The sequence below is a fragment of the Capricornis sumatraensis genome, chromosome 2 (assembly GCF_032405125.1).
Source record: "Capricornis sumatraensis isolate serow.1 chromosome 2, serow.2, whole genome shotgun sequence".
NCBI lineage: Eukaryota > Metazoa > Chordata > Mammalia > Artiodactyla > Bovidae > Capricornis > Capricornis sumatraensis.
In genome coordinates this window covers 212180557-212192796 of record NC_091070.1, presented here as the reverse complement: position 1 = coordinate 212192796, position 12240 = coordinate 212180557, and positions in this window count along the sequence as shown.

The following is a 12240-nucleotide window of genomic DNA, read 5'->3' as shown; positions in this document are numbered from 1 at the left end:
ATACCCATCTGTGTCTTTTTTGCTGTCTTGCATACAGGGTCATCATTGCCATCTTTCTAAATTCCATATATATGCGTTAGTATACTGTATTGGTGTTTTTCTTTCTGGCTTACTTCACTCTGTATAATCGGCTCCAGTTTCATCCATCTCATCAGAACTGATTCAAATGAATTCTTTTTAATGGCTGAGTAATACTCCATTGTGTATGTACCACAGCTTTCTTATCCATTCATCTGCTGATGGACATCTAGGTTGTTTCCATGTCCTGGCTATTATAAACAGTGCTGCGATGAACATTGGGGTACATGTGTCTCTTTCAATTCTGGTTTCCTTGGTGTGTATGCCCAGCAGTGGGATTGCTGGGTCATAAGGTAGTTCTATTTGCAATTTTTTAAGGAATCTCCACACTGTCCGATGCAGGATACAGCATGCTTGGGGCTGGTGCATGGTGATGACCCAGAGAGATGTTATGGGGAGGGAGATGGGAGGGGGGTTCATGTTTGGGAACGCATGTAAAAAAATAAATAAATAAATAAAACAAATGGTTGAGTAATTTTCTCAAAAAAAAATGTGTGTGTTTAACTTTAATAAAAATAAGTATTCGTTTTTAAAAAAGAAAAAAAAATGCATGCAGAACAACATCTGGTGTGGTGCCTGGCACACAATGGTTATCAAACACACTTGTGAAGTTGTATTAAGCTGCAACTCAATACACAGCTCCAGTCCCCATCCTGGCATGTCTAGGAATCAGATTCTCAGAAGCCTCTATGGATTTTTTTTCCCTAAGAAATTCATTAGGAGGAAACTTAAGGGAGGGCTGGAGCCAAAGCCCGAAGTCTTTCCAACACGTTGTAAGCCCTGACTCTGCTCACCTCTCAGAGAAGTCCAGAAACGGATGCAGATTGGTGGGAGCTGGGACTCCAGAGTTGGGATCCTGAAGTCTGGGAAGGGATTGAAGATCCCCATGTCCTCCGCATTCCTTCCAACCAACTCTCCCCTCTATTCAGCATACAATCACTGAACCTTATTCTTAAGGATACATCTTAAGATGTGTCTTAAGGTTAAGATGATCATCAGTGAGGAAGACAGACATAGCACCTCTCCCATGCATTTTGCACTTAGACATTAACTCATAGTTACAATGAAAGGTTTATTAACAGAATATATGAGAGCAAGATAGCACCTCAGTTCAGAACATCAGATAAGTGACAGCTGACATTTTACATCCCTGGACTCTGCAACTAATGCTCATCTAATACATTTTCAAGTCACAACCCCCTTAGACTCTTTCCTCAGAACATTCTTTATTTGCAAAATTTAAAACTAATGATAGTCCATGTGTGGTTTAAGTGAGGAGTAGCAAAATTGTGGGTTCCTGAAATATTTAATAAAATTAAAATAAAAGGCACTTGCTCCTTGGAAGTAAAGCTATGACAAACCTAGACAGTGTATTCAAAAGCAGAGACATCACTCTGCAGACAAAAATCCATACAGTCAAAGCTATGGTTTTTCCAGTAGTCATGTACGGATGGGCGAGTTGGCCATAAAGAAGGCTGAGCACCAAAGAACTGATGCTTTCGAACTGTGGTGGTGGAGACGACTCTTGAGAGTCCCTTGGACAGCAAGGAAATCAAACCAGTCCATCCTAAAGGAAATAAACCCTGAATATTCACTGGAAGGACTGATGCTGAAGCTGATGCTCCAATACTTTGGCCACCTGATTAGAAGAGCTGACTTATTGGAATAGACCCTGATATTGGGGAAGATTGAGGGCAAGAGGAGAAGGGGACGACAGAGGATGAAACGGTTGGATGGCATCACCGACTCAATGGACATGAGCTTGAGCAAACTCTGGGAGATAGCGAAGGACAGGGAAGCCTGATGTGCTGCAGTCTATGGGGTTGCAAAGAGTTATACACGACTTAGGAACTGAACAACAACAACAGCTAATCATTTAGCGCTTATGCTGGAACAGGCGCAATGCTGGATACATCACATTTATTATCAAATGTACACTCACAGTAACCTGTGGTAAATAGAGCTGTTACCACTGTAGAAATTAAGGTTCAGAGTGATTAAGGATCTTGTTTAAGGTCACGTGGTAAGTGACTCAAAATCAATATTCCTACCCGCTTTTCCTATCACTTCCCTGTTTCTAGTAACATGGCCCAGAGTGAATGAACTTTGTTGGCACAGATATCACATGGTTAACGACTGTTAAGTTTTCAGGCAGCTAAGACCTCTAGGTCATTTTCCAGGATGAAACCACGGAGGGAGAAGTGGGAGGCAGGGCCTGAAGACTCGGGGTAAGCGGCTCTACAGAAAGGGAAGGGAGTTCATCCGGAGCAGCTCCTCCTGGACTTCAAGTTCTCTTGTCTCCTTCCTTCGGGAGGGCATCCTCAGGTCTGTGTTATCCATCCCTCCCTAAGACAGGACTTTCCAATTGGCATCAAATATATATTTCCCCCTTCTCCCCTTTGTAATAGAACTCCCCTTTTCAGACTGGCACATGACCACCCAGAAAATGTGACTTAGTTCTGGTGGATGAGATGAAATGTAGGCCGAAGTGTTACGTGTGATTTCTGGAAATCGGAGATATATTATGAAGTTGATGGAGCAACAAGAGAGAAGAGTGAGTCTCCAAAGACTGTGGTGGTGCCGGGCCAGCACGCAAGTGCCTGTCCCTGGACTTTGCTTACGTGAAAAGAAAACGAACACTTTTGAAAAGCCACTGCTATTTTGAGTTTCTGTCACACGCGTGCAAACGTGCTCTGTCTCTTCATTCGTGTCCAGCTCTTTGCAACCCTGTGGACTGTAGCCTGCCAGGCTCCTCTGTCCATGGATTCTCCAGGCAAGAATACTGGAGTGGGTTGCCATGCCCTCCTCCAGGGGATCTTCCTGATCCAGAGATTGAACCTGCGTCTTCTGCATTGCAGGCAGATTCTTTACCCACTGAGCCACGTGGGAAGCACTTCTTTCACACATAACCAAAGCTAATCCTATGTGACATGCTCAAAAAGGAAATAACTCCGTTATTTCAAAAAGACTTCTTTCTACTACTGGATATTCTCAAGAGAACATCATCTTCCCATCTACCAATCCATTTATCCGTCCATCTTTCAATTTATTCATCACTTAGTAGACATTTATTGAATGCCCCGCCTTGCACCAGACATTGGGTTAAGTCCTGAGCTACATAATTGGATAATCTTATTCTCTGCCCTCACAGAGCTAACTATAAAGAAAAACTTTTGAACAAGGAAGGTTTTGCTTGTCACAACCATACTTCCCAGCTGCCACTGAAAGAAAAGGGAAATATTAGCTTAGTGGTATCAGTCTCCCCCATGAAACATTTACCCTTTGCTTCTCTTTACAGGGAGAGAAACAGGCCTAGAGAAAGTGAGAGTGGCCTATCTATATTTTGGGGGATTGCATCTTTCTGTCAAGTCCCCATTCTCAGTCACTAGAAGACAGAACCATGTTAGTTATTTTAACAGAAAAAATATTAATATAAATTAATAATTTTTAACTCTATATTGAAAACCTGAAAAGAAAAAAAAAATTCCAAGGGTGACACAGAAGTAGCAACTGCAAAACAGCTGCCATCCAAAGAGAAGGCAGACTTGTTCATATGTAGAGGCCTAGAGGAGGAGTGGAGAAGGCAATGGCACCCCACTCCAGTACTCTTGCCTGGAAAATCCCATGGATGGAGGAGCCTGGTAGGCTGCAGTCCATGGGGTCACTAAGAGTCAGACTCGACTGAGCTACCTCACTTTCACTTTTCACTTTCATGCATTGGAGAAGGAAATGGCCACCCACTCCAGTGTTCTTGCCTGGAGAATCCCAAGGATGGCAGAGGTTGGTGGGCTGCCATCTATGGGGTCACACAGGGTCGGACACAACTGAAGTGACTTAGCAGCAGCAGCAGCGGAGGAGAAGACATGAGGAGCTGAAGCTCAGACATGTGAATCTGGGGAGCAGAAAATGTCTGGGTGGTGCTAGTGTCTCTGGACTCAGAAAAGGCTCCCTGGGAATAGGAACCATATCTTTAAGGAGGAGGCATCAGATTACTGGTGTTAATGTTCTAAGATGCCTCAGTGAGACTGGTTCTGCAAGTATTGGAAAAATAGTAAGCTGACTGCAAATGCTACTACTGAGCAAAGTTGTCATTGTTAGAGTGATGCTGATCAGAACAGGAGCCAAACAGGAATGAACAAGTCCCTTCTTCCTCTTCTAGCCTGGGGTCTCTCTCGAGGGCCCCTGCTTCACAGAGCCTAACAGATCCAGCGGACAAAGTGGAAATGTGGTTTGCAAGGTTTAGGATTATTAGGCAATGAAGTCCTAATAACTGGTACATGGCTACACTCCAGTGATTCTTTCTTGGAGAATTCCAGGGACAGAGGAGCCTGGCAGGCTACAGTCCATGGGATGGCAAACAGTCTGACATGACTGAGCCACTAACACTTTTTCAAGCCCTCCTATGGCCTGAATGTCCATGTAACCACCACATCCATGTGTTGAATCCCTAGTCTTCAATATGAAGGTATCCGGAGATGAAGCCTTTGGGAGGTAATTAGGGTTAGGTGAGATCAAGAGAATGGGGCCCTCATGATGGGATCAATGCCCTTAAAAGAAGCGACATCAGAGAGCTTGCTCTTCTCCTCCACAAGCACCCCAAGGTGAAGTCATGTGAGCATATGGCCAGATGGTGGCCCCCTACAAGCCAGGAGAAGAGGCCTCAGAATGAAACCTATCTGGCTGGCACCTTGACCTTGAACATTCTTGACTCTAGAACTAAAAGAAACACATTTCTGTTGTTTAAGTCACCTGCTGTTGTTCAGTCACCTAGTTGTGTCTAGCTCTTTGCAACTCCAGGGACTGCAGCACGCCAGGCCTCCCTGTCCCTCACCATCTCCCGAAGTTTGTCCAAGTTCATGTACCTTGCACTGGTGCTGCCATCCAACCATCTCATCCTCTGTCTTCCCTTTCTTCTCCTGCCCTCAGTCTTTCCCAGTATCAGGGTCTTTTCCACTGAGTCAGTTCTTCATATCAAGTGCCCCAAATACTGGAGCTTCAGCTTCAGTATCAGTCCTTCCATTGAGTATTCAGGGTTGATTTCCTTTAAGGTTGACTGGTTTGATCTCCTTGCTGTCCAAAGGACTCTCAAAATTTTCTCCAGCATCACAGTTTGAAAGTATCAGTTCTTTAGTGCTTGGCCTTCTTTAGGATCCACCTCTCACACCCCTACAAGCCGGGAGAAAAGGCCTCAAAATGAAACCTATCTGGCTGGCACCTTGACCTTGGATGTTCTTGACTCTAGAACTAAGAGAAATAAATTCCTGCTGTTTAAGTCACATAGTTTATGTTTTTTTGTTGTTGTTGTTATGGAAGCCCTAGCAGAATAAGACATTCCACAATGACCTTGGTGTAGAAGCTTTTCAAGGTTGGTGAGGTGCTCTAAAGTCAAATATGGAAGTGACCACATCAAGAGTTATTTTCTGAAACTCACGTCAATCAATTTTCCAGAACCTCAAGAAGAGTGAGTGTGTGGGTCGTCACGGAAATTAAGCTTCCCAGGACAAGACATTTTTACAATGTTTCTTCAAATCTTCATTCTTCAGAACTCCCCCATTGTCCTTCAGGAATCACCCCCAGGAAGCACGGGGGGTGGTTGGGGGACGATCAGATACTATTAATCAACAGCCAAGTCGTCTTCTTTCTGCTTCATAAAGTCTCAAGGCTTAGCTTCAGCAGTTTATTAAATTACCAGAACGCCAAGAAAAATAGCTTTAATAACACATTTCTGCCTATCTATTATTTTTTTATAACCCAGAGTGGAGAATTAAAAGGCTCCCTACCATTTAAAATAGCATTTTTGAAATTAAAATGAACATGTTAGAGGGATCTTTTTTTTTTTTACTCAAAAAATAAGCCATTGATTCAGGATGTGATTACTCTAAGCTGAAATTTTATAGCTAAATCTTTGTTTGGTGTAAAGGAAGGAGGAGAAATGGTTTTTCCTGAGAAGCTTTAAAGTATATTAATTAGAACAGGTGGATGGGCAGGTCACTTTGTCCTCTCATGTGGTTTAGTGTTACAAACACTAGTTTCAAGAATTATGATGTTAAAGGAGTTGAGATGAAATTGCCGTCTAGGGGACCAGCTGGCCACCCAGATGGGACCTCATGGGGGGCAGAGCTATGGTGAATGAACAGCCCACAGTTCAGACTCTTGTTTCTGAACTTGAAAATTCAAGAACATTATCAGGGCCCTTAGATATGACCAAAGTCCTAGGTTGATGTATAAACTCAACTAAAATTTATTTCTAATGGGGTAAATTTTTGACACTCACTCACTGAGCTCCACCATGCTATGAAGCCTAGATAAAATGGTAAACTAATTATATACATTATATTATATAAATATATTATATAAATTATAGTATATATTATATAAATATATACATATATAAACTAACTAATACAGAGGGTTATAGTATTCCTTTCCTATGATAATGTTCCTATAACAAATCATTCCAACACGTGACTTAAAACAACCTAGAAATTGTCATACTGAGTGAAGTAAGTCAGACAGAGAAAGACAAATATCATATGATATTGCTTATTTGTGGAATCTTAAAAAAAAAAGCACAAATGAACTAACCTATAAAACGGAAATACAGATGTAGAAAACAAGCTTATGGCTCTCAGCAGGTGAGAGATGAGAGGGATAAATTAGGAAGTTGGGACTGACATGTACATGCTGTGTTGTGCTGGGCTTACTCAGTCATGTCTGACTCTTTGCAACACCATGGACTGTAGCCCACCAGGCTCCTCTGTCCATGGGGATTCTCCAGGCTAGAATACTGGAGTGGGTAGCTATTTTCTTCTTCAGGGAATCTTCCCAACCCAGGGATTCAACCAAGTTTCCCACATCGCAGGCAGATTCTTTACCATTTGAGCCACCAGGGAAGGCCAGGATTGCTGGAGTGGGTTGCCATGCCCTCCTCATAAACACGCTGCTGCTGCTGCTGCTGCTGTTAAGTCGCTTCAGTCGTGTCCGACTCTGTGCCACCCCATTGACGGCAGCCCACCAGGCTCCCACGTCCCTGGGATTCTCCAGGCAAGAACACTGGAGTGGGTTGCCATTTCCTTCTCCAATGCATGAAAGTGAAAAGTGAAAGTGAAATCGCTCAGTCTTGTCCGACTCCTAGTGACCCTGTGGACTGCAGCCAACCAGGCTCCTCCGTCCATGGGATTTTCCAGGCAAGAGTACTGTACACACTACTGTATATAAAATAGATAACTAATAAGGACTACCGTATCGCACAGGGAACTCTACCCAATATTCTGTAATAACTTATATAGGAAAAGAATCTAAAAAAGAGCAGCTATCTACAGGTAGAACGGATTCACTTTGTTGTGCACCAGAAGTTAATACAATATTGTAAATCAACTATATTCCAATACAAATTAAGAAACAAACAAGCAAAAACACTTCTGATCTCACAGACTCTGTGGGTCAGGAACTTGGGCGTGGCTTAGCTGAGTCCTCACTTCAGCATCTCCTACAGGCTGCAACCCAAGTGTCTGCCATGGCTGCAGTCTCATCAGAAGGCTTAACTGGGGAGGATCCATTCCCAAGGCGCGTAGGCATGTGTTTGTCGGCAAGGTTCAGTTCCTTGCAGGGGCCTCCCTTGGTTTCTTTCCACGTGGACCTTTGCATACAGCATTTCACAAAGGCAGGAAGCAAGCAAGAAGGCAAGAAAGAGTGCCAGCAAGGGTCCACCAGCAAGATGGAAGTCACAGCCATCCTGTAACTAACCTAATCGTGGAAGTAGTGAGTGAAAGTCACTCAGTCATGTCCAGCTCTTTGCGACCCCATGGGCTATAGCCTGTCAGGCTCCTCTGTCCATGGCATTCTCCAGGCTAGAGTGGGTAGCTATTTTCTTCTTCAGGGGATCTTCCCCCAATCCAAGGATTCAGCCCAAGTCTCCCACATCACAGACAGATTCTTTACTGTCTGAGCCACCAGGGAAACCCAAGAATACTGGAGAGGATAGCCTATCCCTTCTCCAGCAGATCTTCCTGACCCAGGAATTGAACCAGGATCTCCTGCATTGCAGAGGGATTCTTTACCAGCTGAGCTACCAGGGAAGCCCAATCATGGAAGTGGCATCCCATATTTTTGCCATATTCTATTCATTAGAAGTGAGTTACGAGGTTGAGCCCCCACTCAAGAGGAGGGGAGTACACAATGGCCAGGGGGTTCCTGAAACAATGAAGCCAGAAAGCAGAGCATTAGAAGCAGTTCTGGAATCATTTGGCCTGAATTTAAAGCCTGGATTCAAAACTTACAGTCTTTTCCTAAGACTGTTCTCCAAAATGGACGTACTTTATTCAACACGTGTTTATAGAATACCTACCATGTGCCAAGTCCTGTTGAAAGATACGAGGATTGGTAGTGAACGGAACCAAGTCCCTGCTCTGATGGAGTCTGCAGTCCAGTGAAGGAAGGAATGGACCTTACTAAGGGGTCATGCAGAAAAGTAAAACAGAGTAAGGGATGGAAAGTGGGTAAGTAATCTATTCTTATTCTGTTTTCTTTGCTTTTGGCAAATTTTATTTTAAAATTATTTCAAATATGCAGAAGTTGCAAGAATAGTTGACAAGGAGCTTCAGTATACTTGTCCCGCAGTGTTACTAACTGTGAACACTTTACAATTTTATTGTATTATTTATTTTCAGAGCCATTTGACAATAAATTGTGGATATGAAGCCCCCTTTCCCCTAAATACTTCAACGTATATTTTGTAAGAGCAAGCACATTTTCTTCACACATTCACAACTACCAAAATCAGGAAATTAACTTAATACTATTATCTATTCTGCAGACCTTATTACATTTTTAGCAGTTGTACCAATCATGTCCCTTATACTATATATTTAAAAAAAGCTCTTTTTTCTGGTCCAGAATCTGATCCAAGATGACATATTCCATTTGGTTGTCATTTCTCTTTAATCTCCCTTAATCAGGAAAGCTGCTCAGCTTTTTCTCTGTCTTGACATTTTTGAGGAGTCCAGGCTAGTGATCCTGAAATTTGGGCCTTTCATGTAAGACAGGAAAATCATAGAAATAACATGGCCTTCTTAGCGCATCATCCTAGGAGGCACATGAAGTAGCTTTATCCCTTTACTGGTGATACTAACTCTGATCATTAGTTAAAATGGTGTTTACAAGCTTTCTCCTTCACAAGGGCTCCAGTTTTTCCTCTGTCATTAATAAGTATTTTGTGGGGGGATACTTTGAGCTTGTATTAGCTATACTGTTCTTCATCAGAATTTTACTCACTGATTTTAGCTCTACTGATGATTCTTGCCTTCATCAATTACTAATATGATGGTTGCCAAATGGTGATTTTCTAAGTCCATTATTACTTCCCTATTTATTAGTTGGTACCCTGCCATGAACTATTTTTAGGTAGAGTCATCAGGGAAGGCATCTCTGAGGAGGTGATGCTTGAATGGAGGCCAGGAAGAAGTAAAGAATGAAGTTTATCTGATCGCGTGTCAGGCAGAGGGAACTCTATGTGCAGAGAATAAAAGCAACATATCCTTCATATGGCTGCTGTGAAAAGTCAGTACGGAACTATATGTACAGGATGGTGCTCAGCGCTCAGTCGTGTGCTGCTCTTTGCTACCCCATGGAGCCTACCAGGCTCTGCTGTCCATAGGATTTTCCAAGCAAGAACACTGGAGTACCACTGTGCCAGCTGGGAAGCCTCATAAAAGGGTAGTGCACAGACTTTAGAAATGATCCGTAGAAGAAACTACTCTTGTTATTAGATAGTGACATCTAACGTAATCGATCTAAAAGGCAAGAGGGTTCGTGTGGTGAAGTGGAAGGGAAGTGGGGGAGGTCTGACTATGGTGGGCAGAATTTTAAAATGATCTCCAAAGAGCCCCATCCTTGTATAATCCCCTCTATCGTGAAGTGGGAGGAACCTGTGGAGAGGATGGGATTTTGCTTCCGTGATTAGGTTATGTCACCTGGCACAGTTGACTGAGAACATGAGATTATCCTCATGGAGCTTGACCTCATCACAAGAGCCCTTCGAAGGGACAAGTTCCTTCCTGGAGAAAAAGATCAAAGTTGGAGAGATTTGAAGCAGGAGGGGGATTGCTGTGTGAGAAGTTCTCCATTGCTGACTTTGAAGATGGAGCTGCCCTTGTGACAAGGACAGGAGAGTGGCCTCTTGGACCTAAGCATGACACCCTGGGTGCATAGTAAGCAAGGAACTGAGCTCTGATAACCATCTGAATGAGCTTGGAAGAAGACCCCAGACCGCTGATGAGAATGCAGCCCACTGACACCGGATTTCAGATCCATGAGAACTTGAGCAGCAAGCGTGTGCCTGGACTTCTGACCTATGGAAATCAGGAGATGATAAATGGATGTCATCTTAAGTTGCCACGTGTATGGTAACTTGTGATGCCCCGATAGAACATCAGCCCCCCTAGGGAACAAAGGTAAGGAAGATCCCAAGGAGAAGGAGAGCATGGGACCCCTGGGGACAGGAAATAGCTCAGCACAGTCAAAACGCAGTGGTGGAAAAGGAGTGGGCTGTAGAGGAAGACAGCCCAGGTGTTCACGTGACTCCGGGTCCACATTTACTGAGGAGCTCAGTGTCAGGTCTTGTGCTGAGAAAGACTGGAGACCCAGAGACAAATAACACACAATGGTGCTGTCAAGGCGCTCACGGTCTGGTGGAGAAATAATCTCAGTGTAGCATCAGAGGCATGACGACCGGCAACTCTCACAGAGATTTTATTCACTCAGGCAACCCAGGGCCTAGAACTGTGCCTTGCACATAGTGGGTGATAATAACCCTTCATTGAGTTGAATGAAATTGAAGTGATATTTCATCTCAGCCAGTGGCTTTCATCCAGGAGCAAATTTACCTACCAGGGGCAATGTCTCCAGACATTTTTCTTTGCCACAACTAGGGAGGTCCTGCTGGCATCTAGTGGGGAGAGGTCAGGGATGCTGCTAAACATCTCGCCATGCACAAAAAGGCCTCCCTCCCCCAACTAAGACCATCTGGTTCAAAACAGTGCTGAGGTCGAGAAACCATGATTAGACAACGGTGAGATCTGATGAGCCCTTTGCTCTTCACTCAGAAAACAGTTCTCTAATGCTTGTCATTCTAATGCCCGTGTCCTCTCACTTGCGCAAGATTGGATAAACAGTGAAATTCCCCTTTTCTGGATCCTCTCAGGACTTTGTGAAGTTCAGCTTCCTTCCATTGGCCTTCCTCCCAATACGATCAATGTCATTGATTAGAACCCAGTGCCCTCTTTTGCTCTTTTCTCAGTCCCTTGCTTTGGCCTAGAAGGTATTAAGTGGTGGGCTGCTCAATGTTTAACAACCAGCTCTCAAAAAAATATGCATATCCAATGCATATGTACATGTATATATTTTTAATATTCTACTGATATAAAGGATGTTTCACGTGATTTTCAGACAGTTTAACATACAACATTAATTATCATGACTCCCATATAGCCAACTGATCCTCATAGGATGCTTTCACTGGTTTTTGCTGAACACTTGTATATACAGCCAACCTAAAGCATTGGTGAATGGTGTAGTTCTGACATGAATGATGAATGCTATTTTCTTTTATATTAACAAGTGAGATGAAAGTGAAACCAGAAAGGTATGCTGGAATGCCATTCGTTGGTCAATGATGTATCTGCTTTGTTGAACCAGATAATTGTTTTCAAGTAATAGAAGAATATTTTCTCAATTTTTGTGCCATTAGCAATGCAACATTTACAGATAGGACAGGCTTTTAAATTTAATCTGCATTGTTAACATTTAACAATACATCGAGTCCTGACGTGTAGCACTTTCTGATTCCCTTGGTGTAAATACTCCCACCTTGGCAAATGTCAAACCACCAGTGTGATGTCCCTGAACACTGAGTTAGGAAGAGATGGTTGTCACACATCTTTATATGGTATTTCCACCATACAGGTGTAATAGAAATAAGTAACTTCCAAGAGAATAGATGATAGTAAAATGCAAAATAATGGGGAAGTATGAGTTCTGAGTATTTTTATCTTTGCTTTTCATAAAAAATGTATTTAATTGTAGGTTTAGAGATTGAATTTTAAACAATGTCAATGCTTATCAACTGGTTTACAAAATTCCAGAAAATTTAAAAATTGACTCTCG